The following is a 20,475-nucleotide window of genomic DNA, read 5'->3' on the forward strand; positions in this document are numbered from 1 at the left end:
ATATATCTTCTTTGGTAAAATGTCTATTCAAGTTCTCTGCCCACTTTTTAATTGGATTGTTTGATTTTTTTTGGTGTTGAATTGTGTAAATTCTTTGTATATTTTGGACATTGCCCCTTGTTCGATGTATCATTTGCAAATATCTTCTACCATTTCATTAGGTTGTCTTTTTGGGTTTTTTTTTTCATGGTTTACTTCGCTGTGCAAAGCTTTTTATTTTGATGTAGTACCAATAGTTTATTTTTGCTTTTGCTACCCTTGCCTTAGGAGATTTATTTAGAAAAATGTTGCTATGGCTGATGTCAGGGAAATTACTTCCTGTGTTCTCTTCTAGGGTTTTTATAGTTTCAAGTCTCATGTTTAGGTCTTTAATCCATTTTGAGTTTATTTTTGTGTACGGTGTTAGAAAGTAGTCCAGTTTCATTCTTTTACTTGTAGTTGTCTAGTATTCTGAACACCAGGTAATCTTGCGTCCTTTGTCACAGATTAATTCACCATACCACTATGTGTTTATTTCTAGGCTCTATTCTGTTCTATAGATCTGTATCTACTTTTGTGACAAGTATCATACTTCTTTGGTTACTACAGCTTTGTATTATATCTTGAAGTATGGAATTGTGATACCTCCAGCTTTGGTCTTCTTTTTCAGAATTGCTTTGGCTGTTCAGGTCTTCTGTGATTCCATACAAATTTTAGTATTATTTGTTCTAGTTTTGTGAAAAATGCTGTTGGTATTTTGATGGGTATTGCATTGAACCTATAGATTGCTTTGGGTAATATGGACATTTTGACAATATTAATTCTTCCATGAGCATGAAATATCTTTCCGTTTTTCTGTGTCATCTTCATTTTCTTTCATCAGTGTTTTATAGTTTTCAGAGTACAGGTCTTACACGTCTCTGGTTAAGTTTATTCATAGGTATTTATTCTTTTTGGTGTAGTTGTAAATTATGTTGTTTAAAAAATTTCTCTTTCTGGGGCGCCTGGGTGGCGCAGTCGGTTAAGCGTCCGACTTCAGCCAGGTCACGATCTCGCGGTCCGTGAGGTCGAGCCCCGCGTCAGGCTCTGGGCTGATGGCTCAGAGCCTGGAGCCTGTTTCCGATTCTGTGTCTCCCTCTCTCTCTGCCCCTTCCCCGTTCATGCTCTGTCTCTCTCTGTCCCAAAAATAAATAAACGTTGAACAAAAAAATTTTTAAAAAATTTCTCTTTCTGTGACTTCATTGCTAGTGAATAGAAATGCTACCAATTTTGGGGTATTAACTTTGTATCCTCTGAATTCATTTATTATTTTTAGTAGTCCTTTTGGTGGAATCTTTAGGACTATATATATATATATATATATATATATATATATATACACATACTATCTTGTCGTCTGCAAATAGTGACTATTTAACTTCTTCTTTACAAATATGGATGCCTCTTACCTCTTTTTCTTGTTTTATTTCTGTGGCTAGGACTTCTAGTACTATGTTGAATAAAAGTGGTGAAAGTAGACATTCTTGTCTTGTTCCTGACCTTAGAGGGAAAACTCCCAGTTTTTCACTATTGAGGATGATGTTAAATATGGGTTTTCCATATATGGCCTTTATTATGTTGAGGTATTCTCCTTCTATTCCCATTTTGTTGAACATTTTAATTGTGAATGGATGTTATATTTTGTCATGTGCTTTTTCTGCATTTATTGAGATGATCATATGGTTTTTATCCTTCACTTTGTTGATGTGGGGCATAGCATTGATTGATTTCCAAATATTGAGCCATTCTTGCATCCCAGGTGTAAATCCCACCTTATTATGGTGAATGATCTTTTTAATGTATTGTTGTGTGCACTTTGCTAATATTTTGTTGAGGATGTTTGCATCTATGTTCATCAGGGATGTTGACCTGTAGTTCTCTTTTTTTGTGGTGTCTCTGTCTGGTTTTGGTATCAGGGTAATTCTGGTCTTGTAGGATATATTTAGAAGCTTTCCTACCTTTTTTTATATTTTTTGGAATTGAGGAGAATAAGTATTAACTCTTCTTTAAATGTATGCTAGATTTCATTAGTGAATCCATCTGGTCCTGAACTTTATTTTTTGGTAGTTTTTGATTACTGATTCAATTTCATTACTTGCAGTTGGTCTGTTCAGATTTTCTGTTTCTTCCTGGTTCAGTTTTGGAAGATTGTATGTATCTAGAAATTTATCCATTTCTTCTAGGTTGTACAGTTTGTTGGCATATAATTTTTAATAGTATTTTCTTATAATCATTTGTATTTCTTTTTTTAAATCCTTTGTATTTCTGTGGTGGCAGTTGTAACTTCTCTCTTTTTTCTGATTTTATTTATTTGGATTCTTTCTCTTTTTTTCCTGATGAATTTGGCTAAAGGTTTGTCAATTTTGTTTGTCTTTTCCAAGAATCAGCTCTTAGTTTCATATATTTTTTTTCTATTTTTTTAAGTCTCTATGCCATTTATTTTTGCTCTGATCTTTATTATCTTCTCTCTTCTACTCACCTTGGACTTTGTGTGTTCTTCTTTTTCTAGTTCCTTTAGGTGTGAGGTTCCATTGTTTATTTGAGTTTTTCCTTGTTTGTTGATGTAGGCCCATATTGCTATATACTTCCCTCTTAGAACTGCTTTCACTATGTCCCAGAGATTTTGGACCATTGTGTTTTCATTTTCATTTGTCTCCATGTATTTTTTAAAATTTTCTTTGATTACTTCATTGACCCATTTGTTGTATAGTGTCATGTTATTTGGTTTCCACATATTTGTGTTTTTTCCAATCTTTTTCTTGTGATTTATTTCTAGTTTCATACTTTTGTGGTTGGAAATTTGAATTGTATGAATTTCTTAAATTCATCGAGGCTTGTTTTGTTCCTAATATTGATCAATTCTGGAGAACATTCCATGTGCACTTGAAAAGAATGTGTATTCTGTTGGTTTTTTTGATGAAATATTTTGTATATATCTGTTATGTCCATCTGATCCAATGTGTCATTCAAAGACATTGTTTCCATATTGATTTTCTGTTTGGATGATCTGTCCATTGATATAAGTGGAGAGTTAAAGTCCTTTACTATTATTGTACTACCATCAATTGCTCTCTTTATGTCTGTTAATATTTGCTTTATGTATTTAGGTGCTCCAGTTTTGTTTATGTAGATATTTACAATTGTCATATCCTCTTGTTGGATTCATTCCTTTATCAGTATGTGATACCCTTCTTTGTCTTTTATCACAGTCTTTATTTTAAAGTCTCTTTTGTCTGATGTAAGTATTGCTACCCCAGATACATATATATATATATATATATATATATGTATATATATATATATATATACACACACACATATATATATACACATACACACATATATATATACACATATATATGTATATATATATATATGTATATATATATACATATATATTATATGTATATTATATATATGTATATTATATATATACATATATATTATATGTATATTATATATATATGTATATATATATACATATATATATAAAATATATATATATTTGCTTCCATTTGCATTGGTGAATGTTTTTCCATCCCTTCACTTTCAGTCTGTATGCATCTTTAGGTCTGATGTGAGTCTCTTGTAGGCAGGATGTAGATGGTTTTAAGTGATTTTAAAATTTTGATGATTTTAAAATTTTGTTTTCTGGTTGTTTTTATAGTTCTTTGTTTCTTTCTTCTTCTCTTGCTTTCTTTATTTGTGATTGATGAGTATCTATAGTGTTTTTTTGGTTTTCTTTCTCTATTTTTTATGTGTCTATCATAGGTTTTGGGGTTGTGGTTGCCATGAGGTTCACACATAGCATCCTAAGTAAATAGCAGTCCATATTAATTTGATGGTCATTTAAATTCAAACACATTAAAAAAAAACAAAGAAGAAAATCTTATTTTTATTTTCCCCCTTCTCTTCCCTTTTTATTCCATTCTCCACATTTTATGTATATTTTGTCATATTTTGCATCTTTTTATTCATATTTTTCTTATGTCTAATAATGACTATTTCTTTTCCATTTAAAGAAATCTCTTTAACATTTATTGTAAGTCTGGCTTAGTGGTGATAAACTACTTTATCTTTTGTTTATCTGGAAAGTCTTTATCTCTCCTTCAAATCTGAATGATAACCTTGCAGAGTAGAATATTGCTGGTTGTAGGTTTTTTTCCTTTCAGCACTCTGAATAGATCATGCCACTGCCTTCTGGTGTGCAATGTTTCTGCTGAAAAATCAGCTTATTGTCTTATAGGTTTTCCCCTGTAGGTAACTTGTGTCTCCTTGATGCTTTTAAGATCCTCTCTTTATCTTTAATCTTTGATATTTTCATATTATGTGCCATGGTGTGGACCTCCTTAGGTTCATCTTGTTTGGAATTCTCTGTGCTTTTTGGATTTGGATATCTATTTCTCTCCCTAGGTTAGAGGAGTTTTCAGTTATTATTTCTTCAAATACGTTTTTTATATCTTTCTCTCTTCTTCTGGGACCTCTGTAATTCAAATGTTTATTCACTCGATGTGTCCAAGAAATCTCTTAATCTCATTTTTAATCTCTTTTTAATCTCATTTTTAAAAATTCCTTTCTTTTTTTGATGTTCAGTTTGTGTGCTTTCCATTACTCAGTATTCCAGATCATTGATACATTCTTCTTCATCCTCTAATCTACTGTTGATTCCTTCTAGTATGTTTTTCATTTCAGTTATTGTATTCTTCAACTATGATTGGTTCTTTTTAATATTTTCTACCTCTTCATTGAAAGTCTTACTGAATTCTAACATTCTTTTCTCCATCCCAGTGAGTATCTTTATGATCATTACTTTAAATTCTTTATCAAGCATATTGCTTACCTCTGTTTCACTTAATTTTTTTTTCTGAGTTTTTGTTGGTGTTGTTCTTTCTTTTGGAGCATATTTCTCTGTCTCCCCATTTTGCTTGACTTTCTGTTTCTCTCTTTTTGGCCAAGTTAAATGCTACCAGTGGAGCTAGTTCTAATTTTTGTTTACTCCAGGTACTAGCAATCCATCCTTAATTCTTACATTAAAGGAAAAACCAACTTTTATTAAACACTGTGCATCTCTTTTAATAAAGGGTCTGGCACATTGGCATCATTCTTTCTCTGGTAAAGGAATATCCATTCCAGGATCTACCTCCTGTTTCCTTCCCTTCTTTTCCCTTTTCCACCACCATCCTCCCCTCCGCCCGAGTCTTGTCTTCCCCTCCCCTTCTCTCCTCTTTTCTCCTCTCCTGGCTGTGCAGCCCCATTGCCATCTTTCCTTCTCTTTTTCCTTTCCATCATTCCCTTTTCCTCTATTGTCTTCTCTCCTCTCTTCCCCCCCCCTTCTCTACCCTCCTCTCTCCTCTCCCCATCTCTTCCCCTATTTTTTTTAAATAGAGCTGGAATTTAAAGAAATGAAAAGAAACACATGTGCTAATTATAGGCTTTTCCTATTGCCTGAGAATGAATGGGAAGATTCAGTTACATTCTGATGGAAAATGTAAGCTCTTTAACTTGATTGTAAACTTCATCTCCGTGTCAGAGATTAACTATGCCCAAGGCACTCATTGTCACATTTTGTCTTATTTGGCCAGGTCATAAGTTAATCGAACATTATGTTAAAAAGTCAGTATATGGTTTTATAATTGTACTTAATCATATGCTAATGATTAATGAACTTTTGTGTCATATAAGTTAAAAAATTCATAGCTTCGTAGTCACACAACATAATGGGATAAATACCAGGGTGATGAGGTTAATATAGGTTAAGTCAGACTTGCTCTGGTTTGCTTTGTTTAATCCAGAAATAACCTTAAAATGATGGAATTTGTACAATAGTACTTATTTTTTTTTTTTTGTTTGAGTCACCATTATAAGCTCTCACCTCCCAAACCATCTTTCATTGCAAGAATCCTTTTTTCTCACTACTCTGCACACCCCTGAATCTGGCCCTAGCTCACACCCCTCTCCACTTTCTCAAAATCTCCCACTATGCTCTTTTTTTTTCACAGCCTCTTTCTTGTTCATTTCTTTCATCATTTCCCTCTTGCCTGAAAACTGGATTTCCTCCAAGAACTCCCCTCTGAGGAGAAAGCTATGATTTCTTTGAGTACCTTAGGTATCTCAGGACCTGGTGGAGGGGTGACTGTCCTCTTTACTCCCTATTGCTTCATTTGATTTCTTTTACCCCTTTGGAAACTTTGGATCCTTAAAGTGTGTTTTATAGGTCTTCTCCACTTATTTCACATTTTTGTCTCTGTTATGTGCTGGCCTCATTCCTTGATGACTTCAGTACCTGGTTTATTGTCTTTTCCTCTGACCATCCCTTTATCTTTCCTCAGGACTTCCACCATTACATGCATGATCCATGAAAGTTTTCTCAGCTCCACATATATTGTATCCAACTCTCTCTAAACACCAAAAGTGGTGCTTGTCCTGAGCTTGCCCGGGCACCTACATAATATTCAGGGAAATCTCACAACTGGACATTTCAGACTTCAGACTTCAAATTAACACTCTGAGACAACCACCTTACTTCTTTTCCCTCCCTCAATTCTAACACCCCCGCCCCCTAAGCTTTCAGCTGATATGTTCTCCTCGTTCTTCACAGAAGAAATGGATTCAGTTGGACAAGAACAATGTTAACTTTCTATCCTTAACTTACTAGCCCACATGATTTGTAAATACCAGTTCTTCACTTTCTTTTGTAATGAAATGTCCACATTAAGTGCTGGCTTCTGCCTGAGATCAAACTTGCCATGTGCTCTGGATCATGTCCGCTCTTGATTTCTCAAGAACTTTGTTACCCTCCTACAACTGCCTTCTTCAACCTCTCCTATTCCCTTTCCAGACTTCTTTTTCTCATCAGTTCTTCCCTTTCTACTGGCACACTGCCATTATTATACAGATATGCCTATCTTCGTTAAAACATTCTTATCACCGCATTTTCCTCCACCTCTTCACTTCTCTGCTCCCTTAGCAGTAATGAATTGGTCTCTGTATGTTCTCATCTCCTATTGTTTCTTCAATCCACTCCCATCAGTTTTCAACCCTACAAGTCCACTGAAGTCATTATTAGATGCCCTCCATCTTTCCAGATCCATGGTTGGTTTTCTGTGCTTGTGTACAACCATATTCACAACTGCTTAGTGGCATGTGACACTGTTGACCATTTCTTCTTTCTGGGAACTTTTGTTTCCTCAGCAATACCACCAGACCAAAATGCTAGGATTTTATCCAGATTCTACTTTTCCATTTGTAGTGTACATCTAAGCTATCAAAATGTTTGGCCAGCTCCAAAAATACATGTTTCATCCTCTCCTACACTATTCTATCTATTTTGGTCTAGCCTATCCCTCATGTCTTATCTCCTCTTGCTATTTTCCACTACTTCTCTGGTGTAATTCCTGTTCATTTCGTAGAAGTAGCAGTTAACCTTCTTACGTGTTTTCCTCCTTCCATTTAGTGCCCTTAGAGCCCACTTGCTATACAGCGAACAGAATGATCTTTTAAAATGCAACTTACATCATATACCTCCTTGGCTTAACTCCCCTGATCCCATGGTTTCAGTCTGGCCTCTCACCCCAGGCCAGTGGTGGTGGTGACACAAACACCTGATGGGTTTGGAAAACCCAGGAACAGAGGAGAACCTATATCCCTGTTCTCAAGGGGAGCTTGGAGAGGTGGCAAGATACCAGAATCTCAGGAATTTCCTGGTGCTAGGACAAAAGCCTAGAAATGGTTTTGTGGTGCTGGGACAGAAGAACCTTAGAAGCTTAAATCAGTCTCAGAGAGACATGGAAGCCTAATATTTTCCTTATAGCAAGCAGCGAGGGACCTGCAAACAATGGAGAGGCTGTTTGACTGAGCTAGTTCTCACAGTCAGGAGTGGAAGAATCACAGTGACCAACTTGGACCAGTGACTAGAACAATGTTTTAGTGTGTGCTGATGTGGGTGGATGACAAAGACCAAGGATCACAACCCCACAGTGTGCACACACAATCATGTTTGGCATTGTGAAAGCTTTTACAGAACACAGATGCTACTCTGGGGACGTGGAAACGTGGGCAAGTCCTTAAGTTGGCTGCAGTTTAGTTTATACCATCTGGTAGAGCAGGGATTTAAAATAGAAGTTAAAATCAGTGTAGAATTAAAGTTAAAAAGTTAAATCCCATGGGCACAGGGATTTGTTGGATTGTTATCTGTACTTGATGTTTTATAAAGTTCAATGATAATACATATGCATGCAGGTTGAGAGAGAGGACTCTAGTTTTGACGATAGCTGTGTGTACTTTGGCTGGCTCTTTCTAATATCTTTAGGTCTCATTATCCTTATCTGTATAAGAAAGAGATTGAGCTAAATAAATGGTGCCTCTAGACCCCCGTTATCTAATCAATTACTATCAATGATTTATCTTAGAAGAGTAATTTCCCATCTCCCACGCAGAGTATGTGCATGCTCATTAGCCCATTCATGGAAATAAATTTTCCTCCGGGGTGCCTCGTGGCTCAGTTGGTTAAGCCTCCGACTTTGGCTCAGGTCATGATCTCGCAGTTCTTGGATTTGTGCCCCACACCGGACTCTGGGCTGACAGCTCAGAGCCTGGACCCTGCTTCAAATTCTGTATCTCCCCCTCTCTCTACCCCTCCCCACCTTTCAAAAATAAATAAACATTTTAAAATATATTAAAAAAAACCTCTAATTATAAAGTTTTGCTACTTTCTCATTCTTATTTAAGGGATGTTGATTATATATATGTGCATGCCTGTGTGTGTAATTATTGATTCCCTGACCCTTTTTAATAAGTGGCCACTTTAGTAGTCGAGGAAACGAAAAATCAAATGAGTTTGGTGTCAGGACAGTAAGTATTCCAGCAAATGCAATAGAAATGATGCCTGTATCTAAATAATCTTTTGAGGGGCGCCTGGGTGGCGCAGTCGGTTAAGCGTCCGACTTCAGCCAGGTCACGATCTCGCGGTCTGTGAGTTCGAGCCCCGCGTCGGGCTCTGGGCTGATGGCTCAGAGCCTGGAGCCTGTTTCCGACTCTGTGTCTCCCTCTCTCTCTGCCCCTCCCCCGTTCATGCTCTGTCTCTCTCTGTCCCAAAAATAAATAAACGTTGAAAAAAAAAAAAAAATTAAATAATCTTTTGAAAACACCTATTTTGGCCCACCTGTACATTTTAGTCTAGCTTTCAGAATAGATTGCCTCATCAGAAAATGTCAATGTTAACTAGACAAATATTTCACAGATTGGAAACAAATATGTAAATGACGCTCAAAATATAAAATTTGTAATAAAGTCTTATTTTTTAACTAAGCTCAGCACAATATTGGTGTGTCATGCTGAGCATAAATGATACTTTGGATCATTCAGCTTCATTTTTCAGCCTACCTGGGGAAATTATCTTTATAGAAAAATGCATAGTTTGGGATGCTTTTTCATAAAATCGGAGAGACGACATATGAATGAAATCTAACAAGTATTACCTCTTTACCTCTGGTCTTTTTTTATACCCTCATGTTAAGAAGACAGCATAATATTAATAATGCAAAACTCAGTGGAAATACGGATGATATTTTAGAATTTCATTGAGCCTCATTACTGCAAATACGATTTCTCAAAACATACCTACTATCACTTGATTTTTTTTTTCTTGTTCTTAAGTAGCTGGGAAACCACACCAAATATAAAGTGAAAGCTATGAAGATAGTGAATAAGTATGCTAAATCCTGAATCTTTGTTCTGGTTCTATCATACGCTAGTTGAATGTGTCATTCACTTCTCTGGGCCTTAGTTTCCTCACTATAAGATAAAGGTTCTGGGGGCATTTGAGTGGCTTGGTTGGTTAAGCATCTGACTTTGGCTTAGGTCATGATCTCGCGGTTCATGAGTTTGAGTCCCACGTCAGGCTCTGTACTGACAGCTCAGAGCCTGGATTCTGCTTCAGATGCTGTGTCTCCCTCTCTCTGCCCCTCCCCTGTTTGTGCTCTGCCTCTCTCTCTCAAACAAAACAAAACATAACAAAACAAAACAAAACAAAACATAAAAAAAAAAAGATGAAGGTGCTGGACAGATGTCTCTAACAGACATTCCAGCTCTAATAATTCATGAAATGACACAACCAGAATTGCTGAACTCCTGTAGGTAGGCCCGTTGATAACTATATTAGATGAGGCTGTGTTTAGTATATTTATTACCAAGTATATAGAGTATCTTGCTGTCTTAGGTCATTGATGCTTCCCTGAAGATTATCAGCTATGTCTACCAAAAACTCATATTTCTTAAAATGTTAACCTTATTTAAGCTTTTGTATCTAAAATACCTTGAACATTTGTCTGTCAATAAACAAGCTGTGCACAAATATTGTGCCAGTTATAAGGAGTCCTTGTGGTCTCATCAGTGACAGCAGTGTTCCTGGAATAATTATAGTCTGCAGGAAAGAGACAGGTTTGGAGTTACCGGGCCTGGGTTTGAATCCTGGTTTCAGTCTTTTGCCCACGCCATAAGGTTTTATTCTAACTATTAAGTGAAGCACCAAGAGATACTGGGAAAAAAATTCTAACAGGTATTTCTAGATGGAGAGGAAGATTTTTAATAGAAACCAGTGTCACAAATCCCCAAACTCATCACTTGTAAGGAGGATATGAAATATTTAAAAAAATGAGAGAAAACATTTGAGAGAAGAGTGGCTTTCAAGAAAGTACTTGGAGTTCTTTGAGTCTCAACCCCACCTCCACAAGCTATTAATAAAATTATTTGGAGCTTTAACATGACCACTTGGATAGCGTGAAGTTCTTCTGAGATCGGGCACAGCAGCCTGGAGTTGTCAGTCACCTGAGAAATCTTACCTCAAGAGAGTGGCTTGCAAAGTATTGTGAGGGCTGCGTGGATGGAAGAGGGGCTATCTTGGGTCCTGCATGGGTTTTCTCTATGGCTCTGATGTGAAAGAGCTGATCTGGAATCATTTTACCATTTTCCCGAGAAGGTCTCTGTAAGGAATGATAGGACTGCAGTGGACAGAGCATTTCTGTGGAGTGAACAGCACTGGAGGGCCCAGGAACACCAAGAGGGAAAGTGTGCACCTACTGGGTCTTAGGAGTTGTCAGAGAGGTCATGAAGGTGCATGCTAGAGGTGGACTCAGTTTTCTCATGTGCCAGGTCTTTAGCAGGCAGTCAGCAGAGGACAGGGCCAGCAGGTAGAAAGTCTTTGTGCCCTTCCCCTCCTCCCGCCCTATATCTGATCAAGAAGAAACCTAGAGGTAGCCATGGTGTAGGTAGATAGGTCACCTGGTAGACAGGAAGAAGGGGAAAGAGCAATCAGGAAAAGAGATCAAGTTTCCCCTTCTGTGCTTCTTGCTTGGGAAGTGATCATATATGATTACTGAATTGTGACTATCAACTGACTATAAGACTTTAATTTCCTTACAGTGACCAACAAAGTCTTGAGTCAGCCTGACTTTTCATCCATTTTTAAAGGACTATTTTAAAGGGCCAGAGGGATACAAAAGTAAAGTTGCATTGTTTATATTTCACAGGTGAGATTGCCCTATGCCCCAATTACCTTTAGATGGAGCCACCTAGGGTGATTTAGGTGACCTGAGAATCTGTTTCTTTATCTCTAAATTAGTGACAATAGTTCTGTCTGTGCAGAGTAAGAGTGATGATGACGGTGAAGTGTTTTACTCTTGATAGGAGTTTGATCAATTCTATCTTCTTTCAAACCATCTTACTTGATTTTAAATTATTTCATGAAATAATAGTTTTGATTACAACCTTCTAGGAAGAAGAGATTTAGAGTAAAAGGCATGTTGAAATTTTATTTTGATGAAAGAGTTTCTTCTCCCATATTCATTGTGCTTTTCAGTTTTCAACAATGCAGGCAGGTAGCGTGGCACATTTCCCTTTTTGTTTGGACAGCCCAATGGGAACCAAAGGATTTCCATCTCTCCTTCTCAAAAAAGATGAGAGCAGGGGCGCCTGGGTGGTGCAGTCGGTTAAGCGTCCGACTTCAGCCAGGTCACGATCTCGCGGTCCGTGAGTTCGAGCCCCGCGTCAGGCTCTGGGCTGATGGCTCGGAGCCTGGAGCCTGTTTCCGATTCTGTGTCTCCCTCTCTCTCTGCCCCTCCCCCGTTCATGCTCTGTCTCTCTCTGTCCCAAAAATAAAAAAAAAAAAAAAAAAAAAAAAAAGATGAGAGCATGGAACTAGCTCATCCCCTATGAGAGCTCCTGACCAAAAGCTGTCTATTTTTAATATCCATGGAAGCTATAAGTTTTCTCAGAGGATTCTTAAGAGCAAAGGAAAGAGAAATTCTGCTCTATCAGGGTCTTAAAAACTGTCACCTCCTCCTCTGCTGGCTTTCAGGGTGAACAAAGCAGGTGACACAAAAGCAAACCTTTAACAAAGGCTATAATTAGATGCCAAAGAGACTCAAGTATCCCCATCCCTCTCCTCCACCTCCTTACATGATACAGAGCCACAACAACTCAAACAAAGTGCAACCATTCATTTTAAAGAATAGTTCCTGTTGACTTACCGCTTGTTAACTATGAGGAGTCTATATGTAGTTCTCTTTTGAGTTTCCAACTGGGTTGGGTGCAGGGATATGAGTAGAGTCCACATCAGAATTTTTAAGGGCTATTGAACTGTTGTTCATTTCACTGGGTAAAGGAGACCTCTGTGAGTCCTCTGTGGTTATTAATGAAAATTGAGCACAAGATGATTCAGAGAATATAGCTGATATTTCTGCTCTTGTCATACTATGCTGGGCAGAGTCCTGCCACCATGAGTCAAAGTGAAGATGACACACAGGACATTTGTATCAGAATCTATAATGACAGGCCTGGGCCCTGTTTAGAGTAGAAGAAAAGTCCCTGCCTTCATTCCCAGCACAGACTGATTTCTGTAGCACAAATGTTCAGGAACTCAGTCAGAGAAGCCAGGTTCTGTATGTATGTGTCAAATGTTTCTGGATGGTTTTAATCCAGTACTAAAAACTTTGTTTCATCAGAAATTCAGTAGAATTGAACTTTGTTGGGAAGCCCATTTTGGTGATAACATAGCAAATTTATTTGTCAGTCTTTCTCTTTCTTAATTGAAAACATTTATTGTTGTAATATGAGTATAAAGGTTAATAAGTCAAATAGTATGGAGAAGATTTAGTGAAAATCAGCTGTCCCCTGCCCCACTCTTTCCCACCCCTAAGTTCCACTCCAGAGGGCTAACCATTTCTAAATCAACAGTGCTTTATTCCTCCCCTGGCATTTATTTCCATGTTTCTAAGGAAAATGCATATGCTTGTTGTTCCCATATTTAGCCATTTTATTTTATTATTTTATTTTATTTTTTTAAAGTTTGTTTATGTAATCTCTATACCCAATGTGGGGCTCAAACTCATGACCACAAGATCAGGAGCCACATGCTCTACTGACTGAACCACCTGGGTGCTCCTATGTTTGCCTATTTTAGACATTATCTATTGTCTTATCATAGAAGATAAAAATATGAGGGGTAACTTTTTTTGAGAACTTACATATTATAAGATTTTTTTTTCTTTATGATTTCACACTTAGTTTAGGAGCTTTCTGGGTCTAAAATTCTGGGTTGGAATCTATTTGAAATTTTGGGTCTGTTGCTCAATTTCCCTCTGCTTTCCATTTTATTTCTTATTTTTTTACTGCAAAATTTCTCCAAATCCCCAACCCTTAGAAACTTATAGCGGCTTTGTCCTTGGTTTTCTGGATCTTCATGGAGATAAGTCTTGGTGTGGGTCTTTTCTCTCTCATTGGACTGGGACTTGTCATGCTCTTTCAGTTAGGAAATTATATTTTATAACTTATTTAATAGTTTCATCTCTATTTTCATATGTATTATAACTTGGACCGATAACTTGGGTAGATGTTGATTCTATGTTTAAGGGTGCTAAATTTCTTATTGTTTCCCTACTACTTCCCATTTATTATTTATTTATTTATTTATTTATTTATTTATTTATTTATTTATTATATCTGGTGATGTTTTTCTTCTACTTTTTCTAGTATATAATTCTATTTGTATGATCATTAATTTCTAAGAGTGTTTTGGATTTATTTTATATATGATATTTTTCACATTCCATGGGTGAACGCTCATCTTTCTGGAGACGTTCATTAAAGATTTAAGGAGTATTTCTTCTGTTACGTTATATCTGATTCTTCTCAGTTTTTTTTTTTTTTAATTTTTTTTTTCAACGTTTTATTTTATTTTTGGGACAGAGAGAGACAGAGCATGAACGGGGGAGGGGCACAGAGAGAGGGAGACACAGAATCGGAAACAGGCTCCAGGCTCTGAGCCATCAGCCCAGAGCCCGACGCGGGGCTCGAACTCACGGACCGCGAGATCGTGACCTGGCTGAAGTCGGATGCTTAACCGACTGCGCCACCCAGGCGCCCCATGATTCTTCTCAGTTTTTACGTTGATTTGTGTTGGTCTCATTCGTGTCCCTCCCTTGTCTGGTGGCCTGAACTGTCTATTTGTAAGTAAGATCAAGGCATTTAAAAATCCAGTTTGAAGCTGTATGGCTATGGGTAAGTCTTATTGATTGGAGACTTTTCTATTTGTCAGTACTTGTTGGACTTTTCCATGGACATTTCTCAGCTGGCTGCCATCTCTGGGAGTCAAGTGGGAGAAAGTGCCTGGAGATCTCACTTTTTATTACTCCCTTAACTTATGCTTCTGTTTTCAGTAAGGCACTTCTCTCCTGCTGTTTTGGTTTTTGTTTGTTTGTTTTCTTCAGTCTAAAGCCCATCTGGCTCAGTATTCCCACAGAATAACTGTACATCTCCTGTTGGGTTGGAGGAGGGTAATCATGGTGGGAGAATGTGCTGGGGGAAGGCGGTATGTGAGCTCTCCTTACGTAGACTTTCCACTAATTCATTTGTGTTGAGCCTCTTGCACTAACTTCACCCTCTGTGTAGCTGACACCTCCAAAATCTGAGTTTTCCTGGGTTCTGAGTCTCAGACAGATTTTCTTATCTTTGGCTTCTTCCTCTGTAGTTCTTAGAAATCAGCTTTTACAGATGCATCAGGTCCAATGTCATCCCATGTCCCAAAATGTTTTGATCCCTCCCTTTGTCTTTCTTTGCCTTTTTATCTTAATTTCTGTTTACCTATGTAGGTTTTAAATGATCATTTTGGCAATTTTTCTGTATTACTTTAGGGGGGTGGGAAAGGAATAATGATTAAAGCATATTTAATCACCCAAGTTTTGCCTCCTTCTTATCTAAGATTTCTTTACCATGGAGTCATTCTGGCCTGAGATTTAGTCCTGCTCTGTCACTTACTACTATCTGTTCACCTACTTAGTATTCCCATCCTTAATGTAGATACTACAATGCCTATTTCATTGAATTTGTGGAAGCCCCACCTAACATAATATCTGGAACAACATCTAACCATGGTAGTATGAATATTAATAAGTACTTTTGTTTCGTTCTAGTTCTCCACCCTGTTTCTACTCACAAATCACTCTCACAACACATTGAGGCCCAGGGGCTATAGTCCCGTCATATGCATTTGGCAGATATTTCTTACCCAGATACAGACACTGTCCTTGCAGTGGGGCTCTAGAGGTAAATAAAACAAAGTCCCTCTCCTTCAGGATTTACATTCTAGGGAGGGAGGAAGACAAATAGACTTATAGGAAAACTAAAGTATGTCAGATGGCAACAAGGGCTGTGGGCACAAGTAAAGTAAGGTCAGTGCTAAGGTATGTGTGGAGGGAAGCTGCTATTTAATGTAGAGTAGGCAGGGAGAACCCCACTGAGAATGTGACTTTTAACGGAAACATGACTTAAAGGGGTAGGGAGTAGGCAGTACACATAGGAAGAACCTTCTAAGCAGAGGGATCAGGCCATATAAAACCCAAGGTGAGAGGGGTGAGTGGCTGGCTCAGTTGGTACAGCATGTGCCTCTTGATCTCAGGGTTGTGAGTTCAGGCCCTATGTTGGGCACAGAGCTTACTTAAAAACAAAATAGAACAAAACCCAAGGTGGGAACATGATTGTCAAATTTAAGGAATAGAAAAGGGGTCAGTATGGCCCACGTGGAAGGAATTGAGCTCATACCTGGTAGGATCTTAGATACCTTTGATAAGACTGGTTTTCACCTGACTGTACTTGTGAGCTATTAGAGGGCTTTGATCAGAGGAGTTGCATAATACCTTATGGATGGATGGACCTCCTTTCACTGCAATGTGTTATCTTTGTATGATAGCCAGTGGTATCATGTCGGTAGCATCATATCTGTTGGGTCTCTATCTACACATGCTTTCATTGGCTGTGCCTTACTTTCCCAAGACCAGCCTCTTCACCATGTTGATTTTTCCAGGCTCAACCAGAATCAGTTTTAGTTCTTCTCTATGCCCAAGCCTTCCAACTTCTACTTCAACAAATCCCACTCAATAATGTGTTTCAAGTCACCCTTCAATGTTTGCCTGAACTTAGAGCTCAATTTTTGCTTGAGTGTAATAAGACTTTACACTTGCTTTCTTCTCTGCCTCCTGCTTGCTGTAAAGTTTCTGCCCACAGCTTCCCTAACTTAATGAAACCTGTTATTTGATTGTGTTATGTCTGGAAATTCACATTAAACCAATCACTAAGATGAGGTTGTGCTTTGGAATGGAACCAAGGAGTTTCAGTTCTCAGTAATATCCCAAAACAATATGCTCTTACCTCAATGGTTCTGCAAAGACTATCTGGACCCTTGGGAACACTGCTTGGCTACATACCATAGAAAAACAAATGTGTTTGGTGAGATATGCCGCCTATCCGGTCTTGTGTTACATTACTTGAATGTTTTCACTGTCAAAATCAGTGTGGGCCTCCAGGCATTTCTTCTAGCCAAGGCTTTTATGCACAGAGGAGCTACATGGCTAGGTAGAATGGCAGAAGTCATGTGACAGTTCCCTTTGGAAAATCAATGCCATGCTTCACAAAGGCATCATTCATTGAAAAACACTCTTGTTTATAGTTTGGGAACCACTCTATTTTCTTGGGTTCTTCATTGGTCACCCCTTTACTCTTAATTTAATATGAATATTAATGCCATTTTATTAGCCTTAAGTTTTCTGCTGAAGTCAGTACTCCTGGTGGACAAGTCTGGGATTAGCCGTAGTAGATATTTCAGAATACAGATAGGCAGTAATTTTTTTCCTAGTCTTAGTCATAACTACAAAACCTTGAAAGAGACTCCGATACTTACCTATAGGATAATAATTTGGGGCTTAGGTAATCACTGGAATCCATAGTTTGGAACCAGGTGTCAATGCCTCCTATGCGATTGTGTTGACTGCTGGGCACATAAAGCTGAACAAGGCACAATCCGTGTGCTCAGGGAGTTTATACTCTGGAGGTAGGAACAGACCAATAAATGGGTAGAAGATGTGTCTAGGTTTGCACCAGAGATCTATGTCTTCTCCCATAGTGTAGAGTTGCTGCCAGGAAGTGGGTTCTTGGCCTGAGATTACATTGCCCAGTCCCCTTGAATACAGTTATGACCATATGGGTTTCTCAATCTGAATCCTGTAGGACTATATGGATCAGAAACTCCCCACCTCATTTTAATGGGTCACTAACATTAGCTGTTACTGTTGTTGTAGAAAGAACTACATTTACATTTTTCTCTGGATAGCAAATGGAGTTGTTCTAAATAATTCCATCGGCAATTTTGGGAACACACAGAAACTAACCCAGGCTTGGAAGGTGAGGCAAATCTTTTACATTTTTTTAATGTTGATTTATTTTTGAGAGAGCAAGAGACAGACTGTGAGTGGAGGAGGGGCAGAGAGAGACAGAGGCACGGAATCTGAAGCAGGCTCCAGGCTCTGAGCTATCAGCACAGAGCCAGACATGGGACTCGAGCTCAGGAACTGTGAGATCATTACCTGAGCCAATGTTGGATGCTTAACCAACTGAGCCACTCAGGTGCCCTGAGGAAAATATTTTAAAATGGCAATTGTGTTGAATGTTGTTGAGTGGGTGGTTTGATTTAGGGTTTGGAATGCAAGGGATTAATCTGGGCTCAGGTTATGGGCTTAGGGTTTTCCAGTTTTAGCTTCCTGGCTCCTGAGAGGTGAATGTGCATTTAATTTCATTTGGTAGATATTTTGTCGCTAAATAATGAGTCCCTGGAATTTCAGAGTCATTTGGCAGTTTTTGACCAACCACAGCTCAAATTCTGTTAGGTGAAATAAATAGTAGTTAATGGTCATTGTAACATAAGTTTTGAACTTTCAGTGCTCTAAATACCATCCAGTTGTCTACCTCCTTAACATTTCCATTTGAATGTCTAATAGATGTTTCAAATGTACAATGGCCAAACAGAAATTTTAGATTTTGCCACCCTCAAAACCTCTGTTCTCCATCTCAGATGACCTCAAGAACACGTTGCTCAAGAACGTCTATCCACAACACCTATGGGGTCATTCTATAGGTCTTTATTTATTTATTCTTACATTTAATCCCTCAGCAAGAACTTTAAGCTCTACTTCCAAAATAAATCCCTCTTCTGTCGACTCCTTTCTTCTCCGTTGGTATCACCTGCTCCAGGCCACACCATCCTCACTTTCCTGGACCACTGTAAGGACCTGCGAGTCTGTCTCCCTGAAAACTGTTGCTCTTCTGTCCTCCATTTTCCACACAGCATCAGCATAGCTTTTTGCACCTTAGGTCAGATCACTTCACTTTCCTACCGCATTCTATACCGTGGTCTATGAGGCCCTGCACTTTTGGACTCTGTCATTTGCTCATTAGGACTCAGTTATGCTGGTTTGCTCTGTTTCTCAATACAGCAAGCTTATCACCACCTTCGGCCTTTTGCACCAACCCTTCACTCTGCCTGTAGTGCTTCTTCTCCATGTCTTTTCACCCTGGCTCCTCCATGTTGCTTGGATCTCAGCTCAGAAGTCACCTCCACCTCTTTGGTGTTACCTTCCTTACCATATTCTGTGACTTAATGGGTCTACAGTATTTATCTCTGTTTGAACTATCTTGCTCGTTGATTTAGTTACTTGTGTTTTATTTACCTAACTTAGGGCTTCTCGACCTCAGCACTATTAACATTGTGGGACAGATGATACTTTATTGGAGGGAGTTCTCCTGGGCACTGGAAGATGTTGAGTAGCATCCCTGGCTTTAACCCACTAGCTGCCATAGCATCCTCACATCCTAACCGCAGTTATGACAAGTGAAAATGAACATCTCCAATCATTGTCAAACGTCCCCTGGGAAAAATTCTACTCTCCTTTCTTGTTGAGAACCACTTGTATAACCCATGGTGCAGCTAGGTTTATAGTATAGCTGCTCTTTCCCGGGGCTCTGGGAGGGGTCCCACAGTGTGTTCATATGGAGAGTGTGTGTATAATTTTCCAAAGTTAAGATACCTGAACTATAATCAGTTAAGGGTACAGTCTCTTTCCACCCTATATTTTCCTCCATTTACGTTGTGTTCGAGTGGCCATATATATGTTGGAGATTTAGCTAAATTGGTTTTAGTTAAGTGTAGAGGGATGTGTGAATGTGGTAACTTCCTTGAGTATGAAGTTATTTCTAGTTGTACTGGTGTAGGAGAGGCTTCCAGTAGTACGTCCACTGCCCATTGTGCTGGCTTACCTGGAACAGGCACACAAGGGTAAAGGGTCAGACATCGCACCCTGATATGAACATGTCCTATGGCACCTAGTATGAGGAGTTGAACGTATGAAGAGAGATGCTACTTCGTGGAAAATTATGACGTTAAATATGTAAAATTCTAAAAGGAAGATTTTCTTCTTATCGGCTTTCAAGATGAGTATTCTCCCCTGTCAGGAGTATGGCCAGTTTCTTCTTTTGATGGTACTCACACAGTATAGAAATTTTCAGAATTCCTTCTGTTCACAGTGCACATATCTGTGGCAGAGTTATCTCTAACAGCTCATATGTGAAAGAAACGTGATAAAGGTTTTCCCCAAATTGACAAAAATGCTAAAAATGTCATCCCAGTATCAGGTTATGGAGCTGAAATAAACTTTGGCTGTACTATCAATAACAAATACAAATTTTTTCAACCACGCTAGAGGAAAGACTAGATTATCTTCCTATTCTGTTTATAGGAGAAGATACTTAAAAGTCATATGAGAGATAAAGAGTATGCAGTCAGTGGGGGGGGGCGCTCAGTCCATTATCTGTCTGACTCTTGATTTAAGCTCAGGTCATGATCTCACAGTTTGTGGGATCAAGCCGTGTGTTGGGCTCTGTGCTTACAGTGCAGAGCCTGCTTGGGATTCTTTCTCTCTCTCTCTCTCTTTTTTTTCTCTTTCCCTTAAAATAAATAAATAAACAATAAAAAAAGAGTACACAGTCAAACTCTAAGGAAAAAATAATCTGGTATGCATTTAAGTAGGTAATTAACTAAAATGTTATACTCTCTTTCAAAAAATGTTATGTATTTTTCAA

This window comes from Prionailurus bengalensis, chromosome A1 (assembly GCF_016509475.1).
Source record: "Prionailurus bengalensis isolate Pbe53 chromosome A1, Fcat_Pben_1.1_paternal_pri, whole genome shotgun sequence".
NCBI lineage: Eukaryota > Metazoa > Chordata > Mammalia > Carnivora > Felidae > Prionailurus > Prionailurus bengalensis.